We start from the raw sequence: 21,943 nt of genomic DNA on the forward strand, positions 1-21,943 counted from the left end.
AATGCAGCAAGCTAAGCTACTTGGGAAAATAACTCACTAATTCAGTATCACCATACTATCAACATTTAACATTTAGTCCAAAGAATATTAACATTTTTAAAGGAAAATAACATTCAGACTATTCTTGGAAGGAGGCATAATTTCTTCAATCTTTTGCACCAAATTCCTGTCCTGGTAGATCCTTTTTGATGTGCAAAACTTTACTTGGTACTCATGAGGTATGGTATCATGATACTCTGCAGTCTCATAAAACTATGGCTTTGTGCTCTGGATCACACCTCAGGACTATCTAGCATAGATGAATGATTGTAACAAATTGGTCCCAACTTGGACAGTTCTCTCTTTCCTACTTGCTATTTCTTTGGCCATCAGATTCCTAATTGTCTTCTAATAAGAGTGCTAAGACATGGGTATAGTTTAAGTGTGACCTTCAAGTGTTTATGTGTTGGAAGCTTGGTCCTCGATGTGGCAATATTTAGAGACGATAGAAACTTTAAGAGATAGAGACTAGTGGTAGGTCTCTAACTCATGGAGGGGTCCCCTCTCAGAAGGGGTTAACACAGTTCTCATAGGACCACATTCTGACTTCTTATCTCACCATGTTATCTCTCCCTCTTGCACATTCTCCTTCTTTGATGTCATACACTATGAGGTGATGTAGCCAAGGGAGCACTCATCAGAGCTGGTGCTATACTGTTTGGACTTTCAGCCACCAAAACTATGAGCTAAATAAACCATTTTTCTTTATCTATTACCCTGCCTCAGATATTTTATTATAGTAACAAAAGCAAACTAATACAAAGAGATAGTATCAGAAGATATGAAGTTTCATGTGAGGCAAACATGGAAAAGGAAATTGTACCGAGGAGCATCAGAATGAACATGGAGTGGAGAGGATAGAGTCTGGGCCCAGCTGAAGCCATTGCTTGTTTTGTCTGCAATGTGATAAAGAAGAGGGGAGTCTATATTCCCATTAAGATTCAAAAGCTTCTGTAAGAAACCAGAACTGAGTCAATTTCTAAAGTCATTGAAGGACTGAGGTAAACTAACCTAAGAAATGGTTTTCCTTCTATAAACTGGACACACCTACATCCTCTAATCAGGTGTTTTTGGGAACCATAAGCCTACAGAAGAGTCCTCTCTAGTCTTGTGGAAATGGGAGTTCCAGAAACCCTAGGCTATATTGTGCTGGTTTTGTCAGGCTCAAATTCTACTAATGCTTAGATTTCAGCTCCCAGATTTGGCTCTGTTCCTAACCTAAAGTCCAGCTATCATAGCTGATAAAATATCCATAACTATAACACATATGACTGTGCTGATCACTAAACACTTGGCATGGAGGATTTCCACTGGGCATCCAGAGAATGAAAGACAATGTTTCTGAGAAGGTGTGAAGAAGAAGTCTGTGATTTCCATACAGACAATGCCAGGGCTCAGGAGATCCTTTCATGAAGACTTTATAAATTAGTAATCAACATTAAATCAACAGAGTTAGTGGGGTGGCTGTTCTCCAGTGTATGACTCTACAAGTTATAATTCATGAAGCCTGTTAGATGTGCAGGTCTCTGACAAGTTGGAGAAGACAAGGTGAGGATATGGGAAGATCAAGGACTTTAAGAGCAAGAAGAGATGGTGCATAGAGGATAAGCAGATGTGTCCCATTTCCTCCAAAGACACTATCAGAAGAATCAAACTTCTGCAACAGGAGCACCCCGGTGAGTGCAGCCCAGCAGCCTGTCAGCCTGTAGCAGCCTGTGTTTGTGGTGTCAGGCCACAGTCAGTGCATCTCTCCTTGCAGTAATTCATGCTGGCAGAAGGATGAGAGGCATCCAATGCTGAGGCAATGTCAAGGAAAAATCTATAATTTTCATGTAAACACATTCTAAGGGCCTGGCAAAAACATCCTCTAAATCCAATAAGTAGATCCCCAGCACAGAGCATTCCTCTCTGGAGACGCTGGCACCTGATGGGTAGGGTTCAGGCTGGCAAGTGTTCTAACTCAACCCATTAGGGCGCCCTGTCCTCTTGTCACCTCCACAACTCACCAGCTCTGTTCTACCTGGGAACTCCATGCTCAGACCATAATAACCAGCTGTCAAAGAGAGTTTTATACTGGCTATAGATTAATCTGTTGTAATTGGTTTTATTTACAGTCAAATGCAGAGAATAAGGCAAGGGATGGATCCCAGCAGGATTTCAGAAAAGCATTTTATTTTACTCTATCACAGCATCTAGAAGAGTTACAGTAAAATAAAATGCAGACACCCTCTCTCCCTCGAACCCACCTGTGTCTCAGAATAATAAGCTTTCCATTTCAGTGGGGAATGAAGCTATTTGTCAGTTCCAATGTCAAGAATGAATGCAATACAAATTCTCCAGCCATTTATTTCAACAATTCTCTATTCTTCAGCTGAAATAACTTAACATAAGAAATGGCTGTTCACTCAATGTAAAACTTGCAAACCTGGTTCCACAAGGCATATTTCTAAAAAAAAAAAATAATGAATCTGGAGGGGTTGTTGGATAAGACGCTCCATCCATCTTGGCACAATGGTAATACCCAAGCCCACTGGACCACTTTCCTCCACCATTCTAGGCTCAGGAGAAGCATCCCAATAGGCTCATCTCTTCACTTCACTCTTCATTACCATCATTCTAATTGCTACCATTTCCTCATAAACATTCACGATTCATCATCTTTTCTTTTTAAACCTGATGCTTTGATGACACCCAAATGGCCTGAATGTAAAACCTTCAATGACTGAGACATCCAGAAAAATTAGAAATAATGATAAAATTTTTCATTTCACCACTGACAAGTCCCCACTGTAGACAGCTGAAGAAGAAAAAATGAGCAGCAGTTTGCAGCAGGAAAATGGCTCTGCGTGGAGGGTGGAGGGGAAACCTGTTGATCCAGCCCAAGCCTTCCATGTTCACAGTCTGTCTTTGAGCTGAACACCAAGTCTCAAGGTATATACTCCAAAGATGTCTTTTATCCACTGGATGGTTAGGATGGATGCTAAGGATGTATAAACATTGCGATTTGTCCCTGTGGTGAGTTGAGTCTACATATCTCTATTTGTACATGTTTTCAGTGGTTATCAGCTGCTGGAAGTCTGGGGGATTATGGGAGACTAGAAATAGTCTTGTTATTCCTCTTATTCACCTAGAGTTTTGGCCATTGATGGTTTGGCCATGTATGTAAAATAGGGTGATATTAGGCATTAATCTGGGACAACTGTAAGATCATGACACTCTTTGTGAACATAAACTTAAGGGATGGGGAAATAATAGGCATGCCACTGTCTATCAAAGCCAAAGATAATAAAGCCTTAGTCAACAAGGACAATATCAACCTAAATCCTCGGTTAACTGGTTTTCTTTCATTCAGTCCACTTTTGGCATAAAAAGGTAAATACTTGGGTTTCTAATTTATAGATGACACTTAAACATGCTATATTAAGAAAATGAAAAGGCAAGCTACAGCTTTAAAGAGAACATGTGCAAAAGACAAATCTGATAGAAGACTGATATCTAAAATACACAAAGAACTCTAAAAATTCAACAATAAGGAAGCTAACAACCCAATGACAAATGGGAAAATAATCTAGCAAACACCAAAAAAGATATGCACATAGCAAATAAGTATATGGAAAGATGCTCCACATGATATGTCATCAGGAAAATGCAAGTTAAAACAACAGTGAGATACCACTCTGCATCTGTTAGAATAGCCAGAATGCGAAACACTAACAAAGGCATTCAGTGAATAAATGAATAAATTAACTGTAGTACATCCTAACAATGGAATGCTATTCAGAACTAAAAAGAAATGAGCTATCAAACCATCAAAAGACATGAAGGAATCTTAAATACATATTACTAAGTGAAAGAAACCCATTTGAAAGTGTAATACATTGTAGGATTTTACTACATGACATTCTGAAAAAAGGCAAAACTACGGACATGGTAAAAAACAAAATCAGGAATTTCCAGGTGTTGGAGAGAGAGGATAAATAGAACACAAAGGATTTTAAGGGTCCTCAAACTATTCCTAATATAACTATAATGATTGGTAAATGTGATTATATGTTTGTCAAAAACTTAAATGTATAAAGACAAGAGTAAATCCTAATGTATACTATGGATTTTTGGTCCTAATGGTGTTTCTGTATAGGTTAGCTCATTCCAACAAATGTACTTCTCTAGTGGATGGTGTCAATAGTGGGGGAAGGTGTGCAGGTAGGAGCAGGAGGCAGAGTGGAACTCTACTTTCTGCTAAATATTGCAATGAAACAAATCCTGTTCTAAAAAATAAATAAAGTATATTTAAATTGTGGGAAAAAATCTATGCTGTATCTTAATTTTAAAATAAATTTAAGCCTATCTTTTATTCTATATGCATCTGCAGATCTTCAGTGGTGAAAACCTCTCTGTAGACTGATGCTTCTGAAGGCCCGACTCCTGGGAAATTAAATTATGACGAGAATCAAAACAGCAAAGGGTCATAACACATTGTAGAAAAGTTTCCAAAAGTCAGTTACCTACAGCTTCACTAAACAGTTTTTGAGGCACTGGATTGAGCTCTGGAGAATCTAAAAATAATATAACCTGAACATAGAACCTAAATAATAGAGTTCACAGCATAGTGTGAAAGTCAGACCTGCAAACAAATGGCTGCACGAAGTAGTGGTGGCATAATGGAGAAAGGGTAAGTCACTGTGGGAGCCCAGAGAAGAGATGGAAACTGGCTGGAGGAGACCAAGACTAATACTCAGTAAACCAGAGCTCAGTTAGCCACTGTTCCTGATTACCTTTATACGCAGTTAAGTGACAAATCTACTAGTCATTGTACCAGATACCAAGAAAACAATAGTGAGCTTTATGGCTCAATCCCCAGGGTCACAAAAGCCTCTATTTTATTTCCTAAAGAAAAAAGAAGAAGGGCTGGAGATGTGGCTCAGTGGTAGCGCACTCGCCTGGCATGCGTGCGACCCAGGTTCGATCCTCAGCACCACATACAAACAAAGATGTTGTGTCCGCCGATAACTAAAAAATAAAATATTAAAATTCTCTCTCTCTCTCTCTCTCTCTCTCTCTCTCCCTCTCTCCCTCTCTCTCTTTAAAAAAAATGTTTAAAAAAAAAGAAAAAAGAAGAAGAACATGGTGTTTAAACTGAACTAGAAGTCCTTCTCAAGAAACCAGTTTAAAAGACCAAAAAAGGCAATTTTTTATACTCAAATCACAGACTACTTGGCATTGGGAAGAGGAACCTTAGAAGTGTTTTTTCACTGTGGTTCCCAAAAATGTAGTAGTTCCCATTAGCATGGCATGGCAACCTTTCAGTAAACACCAGTATCCATGTTTCAACCTACACCAATTAAATCAGAATTTCTGAAGATTGAAACTAGACAGTGGTGTTTTAAAACTCTCTAGGTGATTGTGGTGCATAATGAGAATTAAAATTGCCTCCTAATCTAATCCTGTCTTTTAACTGAATTTGAATCAGTGTTAAAAAAGGAAAGATGACAAAGAGACAGTTAATAAAACAAAATCCATGATTTACCATACAAATTATGAACTATAATTTTAACAATATCTTGCATCTAATATAAATCACTCTTCCCAGTCCTATTCCCCTGAGTAGTAACCACTATATCCTAAATAATATAATTGATATTTTTATTAGTTCATGTCATATTTATATATAGTTCATCTAAATAATACACCCCAGATTATATTTTTTTTCTTTTGAGATTCATAAAGAAGTAATATACTATATGTAGTCTTAAGATTTTGGTAGTTGAAATGTGATTGTATTCAAGCAATGGCATCACCCAAAAGCTTGTTAGACATGCAGAATATGAAGGTATCAGTTTAAATCCACTGTGTTGCCATAAGCAAAACACCTGACAAGAACAGCTTGGAGGAGGAAAAGTTTATTTTGGCTCACATTTAAAGGAAGCCTTTATGGTTGCTGGAATCTTTGCTCTGAGCTCAAGGTGACATAGAACGTCATTACACAAGATGTGGTGAAGGAGCCCTGCTCCATTCATGGCAGACAGGAAATGGAGAGAGGGGGAAGGAGCTGCAGGGCAGATGAACACTTCCAGGGCACATTCCCAATGACCCTCTCTTCCAGCAACGTCCAACCTGTCTACAGTTACCACCCAGTCAGTCCATTCAAACTAGGACGGACTGCCTAGATTATAGCTCTGATAGTCTAATCCTTTCACCTCCCAACATTTCCTACATTAAAACAGGATATATTGAGGAACATCTCATAGCCAAATCAAAACATTCACCAAATAAGAATCATTTAAAAATATGTATGCATATTAAAGTTTGGGAAACACTGCTTTAAAGACTTGTCAGAGAATTATTCAAGTTGTGCATGAAAACATAATTGTGTAAATGAATACTTAGAATGAATTTAGTTTTTTTAATGATGAAAATACTGTTACAAACAATCTTATGTGTATCCTACAAGTGAAGAGTTTTCCTAAGATATATACCAAGGAGTTGGATTGGTGGGAAATAAATAACATAAATGTTGAATGTTACAATGTCAAATTATTTTCCAAAGTAGCTTAAGTTTCACACAGCCACAAGAGTTCATAACTGTTTCTACCAAGTCACATCTTTTCTAAACATTGGGTATTCTTAGACTTTTTGATTTTTGCCTGTTTAATAAATGGGTTTATTAAAGTCTTGATTTATATATGTTGGACTTACTAATGAGTTTGAAAATAATTTTAAGTATTTATTCATCACCTAGATTTGCTATTCCTTGCAATGCCTATTCATTTATTTTGCCAATCTTTGATTGGGTTATTTGGATTTTTTCCAATTAGTTCATAGATTTTATATTCGTAGATATGAATGTATCTTCAATTATATATGCTGCAAATAACTTCTGGTAGTATGTATCTTACCTTTTCATTTACTTCATGAAGACTACTGGTGAAAATAAATTCTAAGTTCTACTATTACAAAATTAAACCATTCTTCTACTCTGGTTAGTGATTTTTATCTTTCATAAGGGATATTTCCTTGACCAGATGTCTGAAATACATTCTCCTACATTTTCTTACAACAGTTTTAAAGTTGTGCTTTCCCATGTAAGTCCTTAATCCATCTGGAATTGAATTTTGCGCTTTTTGTACAGTAGGGATCTAATATCATTTTTCTTTCTTTCTTTCTTTTTCTATTTGGTATGGAAAATCAATTGTCCCAGAACTGTTATTGAATAGTTGCTCCTTTCCTCCAATTGACCTAAAAGCCTCTTAGTCATGCATATTCAACAGTCTGTTTCTGGGTTCTCTGTCTTGTTTCATTTGATAAATTATTCTAGCACCAATACTATATAGTTTTAATCATTACAATTCTATAATAAATCTTCATATGTGGTAGGGCAAGTCCTTCTATCCTATTTTTCTCTCAACATTTTGGCTAATCTTAGCCCTTCTTATTTCCATATGAATTACAAAATCAATGTGTCATGTTCTACTCAAAACACTGCTGCAACTTTTATTGGAATTGCATTAGAATCAATTTGCAGATAACTGTTATCTTCATAGTATTGAGTCTTTCTTTCCATGAACAATTGAACATGAATTCCTTTCAATAAAATTGTATCAACTTCTTCACAAAGTTCTTACATGTTTTTGATTAGATTGGCAACTAAGTGTATGTTTTGTTACTGTAAATTTGATTTCTAAAGTTTTATTGATGATATATAAAAATGTGAACAAGGCATATGTATTATTCTTTAGTCTGGCACATAAATCCTTTCATTATTTCTAATACTTCATCATGAAATTAACGACAAGAAATTGTTTCTGAAAAGGATAAGTGTATTTCCAATCCGTATGCATTACTGAGGCTGCTAACTTCTTTCAATACATTTTATCTCTTTCTTCTTTTTTAGTAATAGAATACTTTGAATTTTAGCTGGGATCATTGCTACCTTGAAACTAAGTGTGACCAAATGGCCAAGATGAGAAAGGGTGTAAGCAGACATGGTGACTGAAACTTCCACATCAGAACCTTAAAGATGGGTGAAATCTGATTGACTAAGACTTAATCTGGCAATATTGGAAAAGCCAACTGATTTTGTGTGGCCACATATTGGTAATGGGATTGCTATCAGAGCCTTTCTCAACAACTCCCATTAACTGTTCCTACCAGCCAGAGTTTGGGAGATAATATGGAGCAAACATCAGATTAAGTATGATGCTGTCCCATCCAGAGTATCTTTGCAAGCAACCTCATCATAGTTACCATGACTAAAGAGTCATGAGCTGAGAACAAAAGTCAGTAAAAAAGGAAAGAAAGAAAGTTTTGATAGATGTAAAAGTTTCAACCTGAAGAGATCATTGGATATGTTTGCTTTTACAAGGAACTGATTGTAAACAGAAAAATGAAAAATAATTTAGTTTGTAAAGTGCAATGTGAGTGCAAAACAAACAAAAACCCTGGCCTTTTAGAAGCATGAGATTCAATCCCTAAAGTCACAATCAAATCCCTTAAACCTACACAGAAAGTGTAGGTTTAAGGGATTAAGTGTAGGTTTAAGCCCCCTAAAAACGTACATTCCCAACACTACTCCAGATACATCTATGGAGAATCATGAAAAGAGCAGGAACACACAGCAGGAAACAGCAAGGAACAATGAACAATTAATTTATTCCAGAGAGCAGACTCACAGGTGGCCAGGTGTGCTAAGCAAGGAAAGGAGAGGGCCCCACTGCCTGAACAGGGAGTCTTCCCAGTTTGGGCCAAGCAAGATTTGATGACTCCTCATGTTTTTTATTGTTTTCTCTCCATACAGTGATTCTGATTATAATTACCTACTTATTATTTTATTAGTAAAGATATAGGCTAAGATGTAATAGCAAAAAGATCTCAAAATGGAAGTTCATTTTGAACTAATATTCCAATGACTGTAGACTGCAAGAGGCCACCCAAGGTCTAATGCTGGCAGGGTAAAGCTGTTATCCAGGAAAGACACTACTGAAGGGGAAGGAGAAAAACACACTTGAAAGGATTAGAAGAAGTAGTATCCATCCCTGACCAAAGTTAACTTAACACAGACTCTGGCTTCTATTTCTGGTTCCTATTTGTCATCAATTTCTTGTTAGCTGAAAATCCTAACTGTGTATCTTGTTGAAACACATACTGTGCATGCATCACTTTTACAAATCTAACATTGACCTAAATTTGATCATATGTTCACACCTACTTGTAAGGAATTTTAGAAAATGTGGTCTCTAGAGAGCAGTCATGTCCCTATCTGAAATTTTGCTACTGAAAAGAAAAGAAGGGAGAATGAATTGTTGGAGACAATTAGCAGTCATATTAATTTATCGTCTCATATTGAGTGTAAAGAATTGGGATGAAGGGATGTAAAATATTGGGATGAATTTGCCTTCTGTGTGTTCATCTGTAAACTATAAGAAGATACTAAAAGACCTGGGAGTCAAACAAGCATCAATCACCCTGATACCCTATATTTTAAAACAAATGCATTTACTGAATGCTGCTTCAAGTCATTAGAGAAGAGTTTTTCTCTATGCGTAGAAAGAAGAGGACACAAGAACACTTAGAGGTCATGAAGGGGTAACTGGGCATTTTCTCCCCCAGGTCTATACGGAAAATATACTCATCACAGCGTTATTTGATGGTTGATGGGAAGGGAGGGGAGGGGGGATAGGAGGGGGAGATAGGAAGGGCAGCAGAATAAAATAGAAACTAGTATTGCTGTATGTATAAATAATAAAATGAACTCTATAATTTCCTTGCTAATGGCCTGAGGAGAGTTATCAGTCCACACTGCAAGCAAAAATAGGTCTCCCTGAGTTGAGAAGACAGACTGGAAGTCTAAAGTCAGAGTAGATAGAGTTCAGAGGGTACTCTGTTCTGTACTTGAAGACAAGTCAGAAAGATAACTCTGAATGTCTTTAGAGAATATCTCTAAATTCTTCAACTTAGTACTAATGGGGCAGTCCAGGAAAGACATTACTGAAGGGGAAGGAGAAAAACACACTTGAAAGGATTAGAGGCAGTAGTATCCAGCACTGACCAAAGGAATGTGAATAAAGAGAGCATCAGTGAGCTTTCTGGCAAGGTGCCTCATAAATATGTTTTTGAAGTCGCTAAAAGAGAGGATCAGAAGTGACAGAAAAAAGTAGTTGAAGAATAATAGTCAAATCTTTTGCAAATTTGATAAAAATTTTATATCCACAGATCCAAAAAACTCAATAAAACCCAAGCACAAGCAGTATGAAGAAAACTACATGAAGGCACACCATGATCAAATTACCTAATGCTAGAGTTCAAAAGAAGTTCTTAATGCAGCAAGAGATAAAAGGTATATTTTATGCAGCGGAATGAAGCTAAGGATGATAGCATATTCCTAGTCAGAAACAAAAAAAAAAGCCAGAAAAAAAGTGAAGTAATATCTTTAAAGTACTAAAATTAAAAAAAAAAACATTTCAACCTACAATTTTATACCCAAAATACATATTTTGATGATAAAGTAAAGATTTTTCAGGCATATAAGATTTTATTTCCAATATAAGTATTCTACAAAAAATGTTAGGAAAGTCCTGTGAACAAAACAGATCTACAAATACAGAAAACAAGAGCCACTAGATATGGTAACTATGAGGAAAAATAGAAAATGTATCTTTATTACTTAAACCTCTGTTAAGCAAAAAAAAATAATGTATTCTATGGTTTATAAAATAAGCATAAGTTAAGTATATAAAATAATATAATAACCAGAAATAGCAAACTAATATAAACTGTTTTAGTACTCCTAAACTATATATAATGCAGTATGATATCATATGGTAGGAGACTCCATTAAACTAAAGACAGATTCTATAAACCCTAAAGGAAATACTAAAAAGGTAGCAAATTAGACAACAAAGGAGAAACTTTCATTAAAATGTTTGACAAGAAAATGAATAAAAACAAAACAAAAAAAGGACAAAAAGCACAGATGGAACAAATGAAAACAAATAGTAAGATGATAGACTTAAACACGGCATATAAATAATCATAATAAATGTAAGTGAACTAAATATAATAATTAAAAGGCAGCAATTGCATATTAGATAAAAAAGCAAAAACTATTAGCTACCTTTAAAAACCCAATTGAAATATGATAATAAAAATATTGTAAACACATGGAAAACTAAATACCATTCTAACACAAATAAAAAAAAATTCAAACACAATTTGAAAGTGACACTCTGCCTATTTAGGGGCAATAGGAACATCATAAATCATAATGGCAGAAAATTGAAAATGGGGAACTTCTTCTCAACTCATTCCATAAAGCCAGCATTACCCTGATATCCAAACCAAAGACATTATAAGAAAAGAATTGCTCACTTCTCTCCCCACTATCTTTATTGTATTTCTCAAGAATGTTTTGGCCATGCAAAATCACTAGATAAAGAAGAACTGGCCAGGACATACTGTGCTCTATTCCCATCCCTCCTAAGCAAATGCTTTAATCTACATTTCATATTTCCCCTAGAGTTTAAAACCCATTATGGGCTGCTTTTTGGGGTCCTTCAGATGTGGTACAAAGTTGGGCCTGAACACACAAGACTTCTTCCACCCTGCAAAGCTTTCCTAAGACTTGGAGGAACAGTATACCCTGAGTCCTAAGCTTATACTGTCCTTTGATGCCTATCTGTGAGTAACAAAATTGCTTTGCTCAAGGTGTATGAGTGTTTTGTCTCACCAGACTGGTGCAAATAGTAGAACTTGCAGCCCAAGATGCAGTTGGCTGAAGTGTTAACCAGTACAGATGAACCTGTTTCACATATATAACTTATTGGTTCTGTATCTCTGGAGAACCCAGACTGACATAAATGAATGATTCTGGAGGAACAGAATTGTAGCAGTGAGTTTCTTGAGTCACTTCTGGAGTTTCTGGAAGTGATTTTTAAATCTGACAATATTTAGAGGTACTTAATAACTCTATTCCCCATGATAAAAACGGCACAGATAGACCTTGGTATGATGTGGCAATAGAAATATGTAAAATATCACCATTGGGTATTTCTAACCAAACACAGTCAGGAGCAACATAATAACATTTGGGTCAATGATTGACTACATATATGACGGCAGTCTCATAAGGTTGTATCACCTGGTGCTATCATAGCTGTCTTAGTAGAGTGACAAAATCACATAACAACACATTCTCAGAATATATCCCTGTTATTAAAAAATGCATATCTGTATTTATAAGAGGCAAGATTTTGTATGACCATGTATTTTATCCTTAGAATATTTTAATTAAACTAACAAGTATAAAAAGATTAGTTGGTTGATGATAACTGTACCGTTAAAATAGAAAAAGAAAAAGATTAGCTTGATTTTCAGGCTGCAAATTCTTAATTCAAGTGCAGTATAAATAAGCTGAAAGTGTCTATGTCATCACTGAAAGAACCCCTTATCTTCTGTATGCACAAAGCTGAGATTGCTGAACACTAAGCTCAGAGTCTAATCCATCAAGTGGTTGAGTTACAATACAAATTGATTTTTTAACCTCAAACGTGTCTTCTGTTAATGTTGGGAAAGAATAAAATCCTAAAAGTTGGAATGGAGACTTATATGCAAACCTTGATGAGTTCTTGGGATTTTGAACCCTAAAATTCTGCTGAATCTTCTTTGCCAATAGAAGAAGCCTTTCCATGATACATAAAGAGATTAACCCTACTTTTCCTAAGGGATATAATATCAGCCCTTGAGGGAGTTGCTTGAAAAACATGATGATTCTTCTCAGATCCACTTCAGCTAACTTTTTTGATTTCAGATCTGTAGCTTGATCCAAGACCCCGCAGACCCCAAAAGGTAAAGAACAAGGTATGATTGAAGAGGTAGTAGACTACACTCCAAATGAACTAGATGATTTTAAAATTTTATATAGTTAGAAATCTGGGTAATGTGTGTAGAAGTGGATATTATGCATATTGGAAAACAGTGGAAGAAACACAAAATTGCTTCAGGCCAAAGGTAATATGAGCTTTCTAAGTATGATGCAAAGCTATAACTTTATATATAGGGTTTGGAAAGTGCTTTAACAGTAGTTTGATTGGTTGACTGAAGCAAGGACCAAAAATTGGCTGATAGTAAATAAGGTCAAAATGCCAGAACTGCCTTGCCATACATACAGGAAATTATCAAAGGCTTAAAGAGATTATAATGTTAGAGTTAATTTGTCACACAAGACTTGCTCATCTACCCTGAGGGGGTCCAAGGAACATGTCTTTCACAACTATGAGAAATAAATTATAAAAGGAGTCCTAGCACCCTTTTAAGAGGTCACTCTTTTCTGTTGGCCAGAAATTATAGTGGGAACTACTGGCTTAGAAGTAGAATACTTCCATGCAATAGAAATAATTAGATTATATGGTAGAAAGAGTCAAGTGGTGGCACTTATTCACCAAAGATGAGTTAGGGGTTGCTACCATGATAGACAGTAGGGTAAAAGCAGCAATAAGAATAGCCTAACTCATGGAGATCAATGACATCACTAGTGATCACTGTCCTTTAAAAAGAAATACATGAGCAGCCTCCTAAATTAAGTGGGAGAGTTCTTAGTCAAGTGAACAAAAGTCTAAATTGAGTCACCAAAATAAAGCCCTATCTCCTTATTCAATTCCTGGATGTGAGCCAGTTTTACCAGAATGACTACAGAATGGGAAAAAGGAAATGACCAGAGTTCTGTAGAATTATTGAACATAGACTTTCAACTGTCACTAATTCCAGGAGACCTAAAATGTCATTGTGACCCACCAGTTAGAGTAAGAGTTTATGGAGATAGGGTGAAGTTGCAGCTCAGGTACACCTTACAATGGGCCCATACTGTGGTTATTTCCCCAGCTCTGGAATGTATCATTGATATAGACACACTAAGCAACTGTCATAATCCCCAAATTGGTTTAGTCACCTTAGAGTAGGAAAGGCCAAGTGGAAACCCCTAGAACTGCCTATATCAAGGAAAATATTAAACAAAAAGTAATATCACAGCCTTGGATGGAGTTCCAGGATCCCTGGCAGCATTTCATGGTTTGGTGCACTTTAAGGACCTGAAAGTTGGAGGGGTGATGATGTCTACCACTCCCTGTTCAATCTCTCTATTTGGAAAGTTGAAAACAGATGGGTCTTGAGAAAGCAATGGATTATTATAAACTTAACCAGGTGATGACTCTAATCGCACCTGCTCTTCCAGATGTGTTTCATTGCTTGAGCAAATTGACATATCCCTTGGTACCTGGTATGCATCTATTGAGCTGACAAATCCTTTTTTTTCTCCATATCTGTTACTAAAGACCACTAGAAGTCATTTTATTTCAGCTGGCAATATACTCTCCCTGTCTTATTTCAGGAGGACATGAACTTTCTTGACCTATATTATAAAATTTAGTCAACAGAGATCCTGATCACCTTTCCCTTCCACAAGATATTGTGTGGATATGTTGCATTTATGACATTGATAGCATTATATTGATTGGACCTAGTGAGTAAGAGGTAGACACAACTAGATTGATTGGTAAGACATTTGCCTATAACAGGATGGCAAAAAATCAGACAAAAATTCAAGAGTCTTCAAATCCTTAAAATATTCTAGGGACCAAGTGGTGTGGCACATGTCAAGATAGCTCTAGATATCTTAGGCACAATGCCTGTGGCACTCTGTATTTAGAAGATGTGTTACTCTAACCTATTTATCAAGACATCCAAACAGCTGCTAGTTATTAGTTGACCAAGAAGAAGAGAAGCCTCTGTAACAGGTGGAGACTAACTAACACGCAAGCTGCTCTGCCACTTGAACCAAAACATCAGTTAGATCCAAAGGTGGTTCAAGAGTCAGTACAGATAGAGATGCAGACTGGGGCCTTTAACTGGCTCTAATAGGTAAGTCACAGGGTACAGCCTTAGGATTTTGGAGCAAAGCCCTTTCATCATGTGCAGACAACTATTCTCCTTTTGAGAAACAGCTTTTGGCTTAATGTTGGGTCCTTGTAGGGACTGAATATTTTTCCATGGTCCACCAGGCAACCTGAGCTGCCCATGAATTGGTTTATCTGATTCAGCAAGCTATAAAGCTGAGCATGCACACCAGCAGTCCATCATCAAACAGAAGAGGTACACACACACTTGAGCCTAAGAAGACCTTAAAGGTACAAGTTACATAAAGAAGTTGTTCAAATCTCTGTGGTTCCTCTCCTGCTTTCTGTCTCTCTCCCAGCCTTCACTTGCCTCTTGTGGAGTCCCTTAAAATTAGTGGTTAGAAGGAGAGAAAACATAGTTTGGTTCACAGATAGTGCTCCACCATGTACAAATACCATGTGCCAATGGACAACTACAGCACTGCGTCCCCTCTCTGAGACACTCCTGAAAGACAGTGGTGAAGGGAAATCTTCCCAGTGGGCAGAACTTCAAGCAGTGCACCTGGTTGTGCATTTTGATGAGATAGAAAATGGCCAGATATGATTATATATCAACTCATGGGGACTGTGGTCAGTGATTTGGTAGAGATTCAAGAACTTGATTGGAACATGATTGGAAAGTTGGTGACAAAGAGTTTTGAGAAGAGATATTATAAATTGGACTTCTTCAAAATTAAGAACTTTTGTTCTTGAAAAGATACTATGAAGCAAGCCACAAATTTGGAGAAAATATTGGCAAAGCACTTCCATCCAATATGTAAAAAGAACTTTGAAAAATTCAATAGTAAGCTGAGCATGGTGGCACATATTTGTAGCTCCTCAGAAAGCTGAGACAGGAGGATTGCAAGTTTGAGGCCACCTGAACAACTTAGGGAGACCCTGTGTCAAAATTTTTAAATAAATAAATAAATAAATGGCTGGTTATATGGCTCAATGGTAAAGTGTCTGTGGGTTCAACTCTCAAAAAAAGAAAGAATATAATAAAACAAATAAATGAAATTAAGCAAAAGATTGTTAATATATACATCTATAAAGATATATATAAGTATGTTGTAAGGTGTTACCATCCTTATTATTAAGAAAATGCAAATAAAAATCACAATAGAGAACCCTACACATCTATTATAATGTTTAAAATCCAAATGGCTGTACTAAGAAGACAGAAAGAGAGAGTAGGTACCAGTTAGCAATACTATGGAGACACTGGAATACTCAATCCCAGAGTTAATGTAAAAATGGTATAATCACATTAAAAAACAGTTTAGGAGGTTTAAGATGTAACTACCACACAATACAATCATTTTACTGGTAGGTACTTTTCCAAGAGAAAATATCTTAGGAAATTTACACACAAAATGTGCATACCAGCTTTTGTGATAGCCAAAAAATTTTTTTTAAAGTCCAATGTCTATCAGCAGGTGAAAGAATAAACATATCTTTACAACAGAATGTTTCTCAGATACAAAAAGGAATAAACTATTGATACACAAAAGTATGGATGTATCTCATATATTTACACCACGTGAAGGGAGTCAGACACAGACATGAGAAAGTACATTGTGTGTAAATATATTCACTTAACATTTTGAAGATGTTTTAGTCAGCTTTTTTGCCACTGTGACTAAAAGACCCAATCAGAACAACTGTAGAGGTTTATTTAGGGCTCACAGTTTCAGAGGTCCCAATTCATAGACAGCAGGCTCCATTCCTCAGAGCTTCGGTGAGGCTGAATGCCATGGCAGAAGAGTGTGGCAGAGGGAAGTGGCTCACATGATGATCAGAAAGGAAAGAGAGAGACTCCACTCACCAAATACAAAATATATGCCCCAAGGCCACACCCTGCAGGGACCTGTTGGGAGTCTCCCTGAGAACTCCCCGGGCCTTTCAAACATGGCGGTGGGCAAATTGCCAGTGGGCGGCTAGAACTCCCTGGGCCTTTCAGATAAGGCGGCGGGCAAATTGCCAGTGGGAGGATAACAAGTTGTTTTGGAAATTCACTAATTGGTCCTCCTGATTCCGTGCTCGTGAACAGTTAGTGATCTCCATGAACCTTATGCAGGGCGGATATGCGTGACCTGACCTTTACTATGATTGGCCCCTGGAGCTTCCTGGTCTAAGATAACTGACTTTCACTTTCTATATAAGCTAGCAGCAGTTCGCAATAAAGCGCTTCATCTTTGTCACTGCTATCTGTGTGTGTGCATTTTAATCTCGGACAACGAACCTTGGCCTTTCAGGACCCATCTCCTCCAGCCGCACACTACCTGCCTTCAGTTACCACTCAGGAAATCCCCATCAGGGATTAATCCAATGTTGAATTAAGGCTCTTATAATCCAATAGTTTCTCCTCTAAACCTTCTTGCATTGTCTCACACGTGAGCTTTTGGGGGACACCTTACATCCAAGCCATAATGGGAAAGTACCAATTAATTTAAAGTGGATTAAAATAATTGAAGCAAATCAAGAGAATGGATTTGTTATCTTTATTGTTGTGTTGGTTTAATGAGTTTGTGTGTGTGTACACGTGCATGTATAAAAATTACTAATTTACAAAATTTTGCACTTTAAGTATTCACAATTTATCTTGGGTCAATTATACCTCTGTAGAGGTATAATAGAGCTGTTAAAATATGTAAGTGTAAGAAACTAATTGAATGGAGAAAGTGCTTGTAATGTTTCTCATTCAAATGATATTTAAGGTGAGGAATGCTCTCCTAAAACAGATTTGTTATAAGGTTTGTTCGTTTATAAATGAAATCATGAGTGGATATTGAATGTAATAAATACTTTTCCTATATCTACTGAGATAGCATAAGAATTTTCTCTTGTAATGTAGTAGCTGATGATTATGGAATTTTTAAATGCTAAGCCACCCTCACAGTATCTATTACACACACACACACACAAAAAAAAAAAAAAAAAAAAAAAAAAAAAAAAAAAAACTGGGTTTAATTAGCTAATACTCCATATAAGACATTTTGGGATCTAAATTGATGAGAAAGGGTATCCTACAAATTTTCTTTCCTTTTCTCTCATCTGGTTTTGACTTCAAGTTTACAATATGCTCATGAGTTGTAAAATATTTACTTTTTTCTTCCCTTAAGGAGTTTATGTAAGATTATACAAACTTCAAATGACTTATTCCATTTAATATTAGTTGGAGAAAATTTGCTGTCAAAAACCATCTAGTATTTTCTTTGCAGTTAATTTTCAAAATGTTATTTAATTGCTTAATTGACACATATTTATTCAGATGTCCCAATTCTTCTTAAGATTATTTCATAACATGCTTTTCTAAAAATACTTATATTTTATCTAGAGTTTAAATTTGCTGCCATGAAGTTATGTTTTTAATCTAAATATATATAATTATGTATGTTTTCAGACTTAATATTTTTATTAAATTTATTTTTCACTTCACTTCAAATCAATTTCAATTCTTTTCTTAAAAACCAATCAACTTTTGGTTTTGTTGATCTACTTTAAATTGTTAATGCTTTCCAAATATGTGATTTTATGTTTTAATATTAATTTTAGAAAATTCTCTGCCAAAAACATTTTAAATGTTTACTTCTTATCCATTCTATTACCTCCCCCTGAAACTCTTTATATATATAAATATATATATATATAATTAGAATTTTTATTCTATTGTCCATTTATCTTAATTTGTCTTTCATATACTCTATCCCCTGGCTCTGCAAGTTACAATCTCAGTAATTTCTTTCAACCAAAACTCCAGGTCAATAATTTTTTTCTTCCTCCATATGCAATCAACTATTTAAAATATCTATTAAGATTCTTCATATCAGTAGTCATATTTTCATTTACAGAGGTTCCATCTGGCTACATTTTGAAACTGTCTGGCTATCTTTGGCAAGCTGTTAATGCTAGGTCCTGTTTGAGTTTTACTCCTCTGGAGTTCTTATACAAATTTCTATATTTAGTATCAGACAATTTCTATATCCAGGGTCCTGGTAGTCTAAATCTGTTGTTTATTTATTTTTTTCCTAATTCTCACTCATGCTAGCTTGCCTTCCTATATATTTGAAGGCCTTGAATTTGTAGTTCACATTGTATTATTTCATGGTCTTAAAATAATATTTTCTTCCAGAAATGATTTATATGTATTTCAGGAGCTTCCACCGATCTAGGATCTCTTCAACACCCCCGACCCAAGGTTGTGGCTCAAAATAGAATTCAGGAGCTTAATTACACTTTCCCCCTGCTAAAGCAAGCCTCAGAGCAGATTCTGGTTCTGCTAAGGCATCCGTCCCTGGGGCCACCTTACCCCTTTCATCTGCCCACTACTCACTACTCATAATTCCCTCTCCCACTCTTCTCAAAGTTGGTTGTCTGTCTTGTTCAGGTTTGTTTGTGGATAAGATAAGTGTATCTTGGACTCCTTGTCTACTTTGAATCCTCTCATGAATATATTAATTCATCACAAGGTGTTTCATCTTTAATACCTAGTTGTTCTTTATTGGGAGGGTCATCCAGGGAACTTAATACGGTATAAGGCCTAGTGTGAAAGTTAATCCTAGATCTCTTAAAACAAGTATTGGAAACTATCCAAATTATCATCTTTTTTTACAGTATTCTGATAATCAAAACATGGTCATTCACAACACCCACAACTAGAAAGGAACCATTATGGACTGAGTCCTGTTCCTTCAAAATTCACTTATTGAAGTCCTAATATCCAGTACAGCACAGAATGTGACTATATTTGGAAATGAGACACATAAAGAAGTAATTAAGGTTAAAAAGGGTCATAAGAGCGGGGCATAATCCCACATGACTTTTATGAAAGAAAAAAAGACAATAGAAATGCCTGTGCAGAGAAAAAAGACCCTGCAAGGACACAGTGACAGGGTGATCACCTGCAAGCCAAGGAGGGAATCAAACCTATGAACACCTAGATCTTGGACTTCCAGCCTTTAGAACTGTGAGAAATTGCTGATGTTTAAACCCCTCTGTAGTATTTTGTTATGAGCCCTAGTAAACTAACACAGGAGCTTATGCAGAATTCCAAATGTTTTCCTCCTTCCCAGAATGACCCATTCCTCTCTTATTCATAGGATATTTAACCCATCCTTCAAGGCCAATTCAAATGACATCTCTTCTGTGCAACATTTTGGCATATTTCTATTATACTACTTTTTCATTGTGTCAAGATCTACCTCTAATAGTAGATTGTGAATTCAGAAAAGAAACTATATAAAGTCTATCTTTGAATTCCTAATAACTAGCTTCATCCTTGTCGAATGAATAGATGAAAGTAAGAATTCAGGAGAGGAGGAACAAGCCCCAGGCAAATGTCCCCTTAAACTGCTGTGCTCTCTGCTGCCCTCTGGTGGCCGTTTATTCCCCATCACTGTGTCTAAGGCAAGATGTGGAAATGCTCTTGGCAACATCCTAGGGTTTCCTTCAGATCATTCATTTTGGGACTCATAGAAAACTTCCTCCTACTGTGTTGGTATTGCCAGGATCTTTTACGCTTACTTCATCATCCTTCAACCTCCTGGTCGTTCTCATTCGTTGAGAACCTTTGTCCCAAGATCACCATCCTCCCTAACATGACTTCCAGGCTCAGGAAGACCATCCTTCTCAAACATGCAGACTCAACGTTCCTTGCTCAAGCCTAACACATTATCTGGAACCTACTTCAGGAGATTATTATTTGGCCACAACCAGACTTAATCATCAAAAACATCTAACTACCTAAGCTCTGTAGTGCTCCCTCCCAAGCGCTGTCTGCCTGCACCTAATCCTCGGCACCTGTGACTGTAATTTTACTTGGCTAAAATTGTAGATTTGATTAAGTTAAAGGTATTGAGATGTGAAAATTATACTGGATTGTACAGGAGAACCCAGTATAATCATAAAGGAACTTTTAGGTCAGAGACAGGAGCATCAGGGTCAGAGAAAGAGATGTGACAACAGAGGTCAGTGTAATGTGGGGACATGAGCCAAAGGTAGCCTCCAGAAGCTGGAAAGAACAAGAAAACAGATTTTCCCTTCAGAAGAGGCATGTCTCTGACAACTAATTCCAGACTTCCAGAACTGTAAGAGAATAAATTTAGGTTGCTGTAAGTCACTAGTTGGTGGCAATTTGGTAGAGCAGCCAGATGAAGCTAACATAGGAGCCAACGGCCTAATCTCCAACCACAAACCTTTGTTCTTCTGTCTTGTTCACTCCACTTCCAGATCACTAAACCCTGTTTTCACAATTTTTCATCTTTCTCCTGGTTTTATTTCCTTTTTATGAGACCTAGACACCATGATTTTCAATTTTAGCACCTTTCCTTTGGGGATGTCAACATTCTAACCACTTACTTCTCTTCATCTACATCGATACTCACAACATGGTAATTTACCAGCCTCCTGCTTGTATCTTTCCTATATTGAGGACACTAAATATCTCAGGAGAAAACAACTCAACAATGTATATTGCACCACTACAAAAGCATGACCTCTAATCTCAGCCTGCCCTCAATCCTTCTTTTTCCGTCACATAACCTTTATTAGCAAATAATTCTGCACCATCACCTTTTCTCCACTCACCTGATCCATCACTGAAACTCTCTTCATTAGGTTACTCTGTCTTCTATTTTCAAGAGAAAATTAATGTGTGGCATGGAATGATTCCAGCTTGGCCTCTTGTCACACTGCCATTTTCTCTCATTGTCCCTGACTGTTCTCACATGTATGCTGTACCCACCCTTTGCCTCTGCACTCTCTACCCTATATTTTCCTAAAATACACTTACTTCTCTTCCATTCCCAACTTATGGGTAAACTTTCTGTGAACTATTCAATTCCCTGGTTTACCATGCCTCCTTTGAGTTCCCACTTTATTGTACATTCTTCTATTGGCAACTATAGTAGCACACCACATAAAACTTGAGATCATGCTTAATTACATTTCTCTATTTGTCTCTCTTTTAACAAGCCTGAGAG

Source organism: Spermophilus citellus (assembly GCF_964194105.1).
Source record: "Spermophilus citellus genome assembly, chromosome: 2".
Lineage (NCBI taxonomy): Eukaryota > Metazoa > Chordata > Mammalia > Rodentia > Sciuridae > Spermophilus > Spermophilus citellus.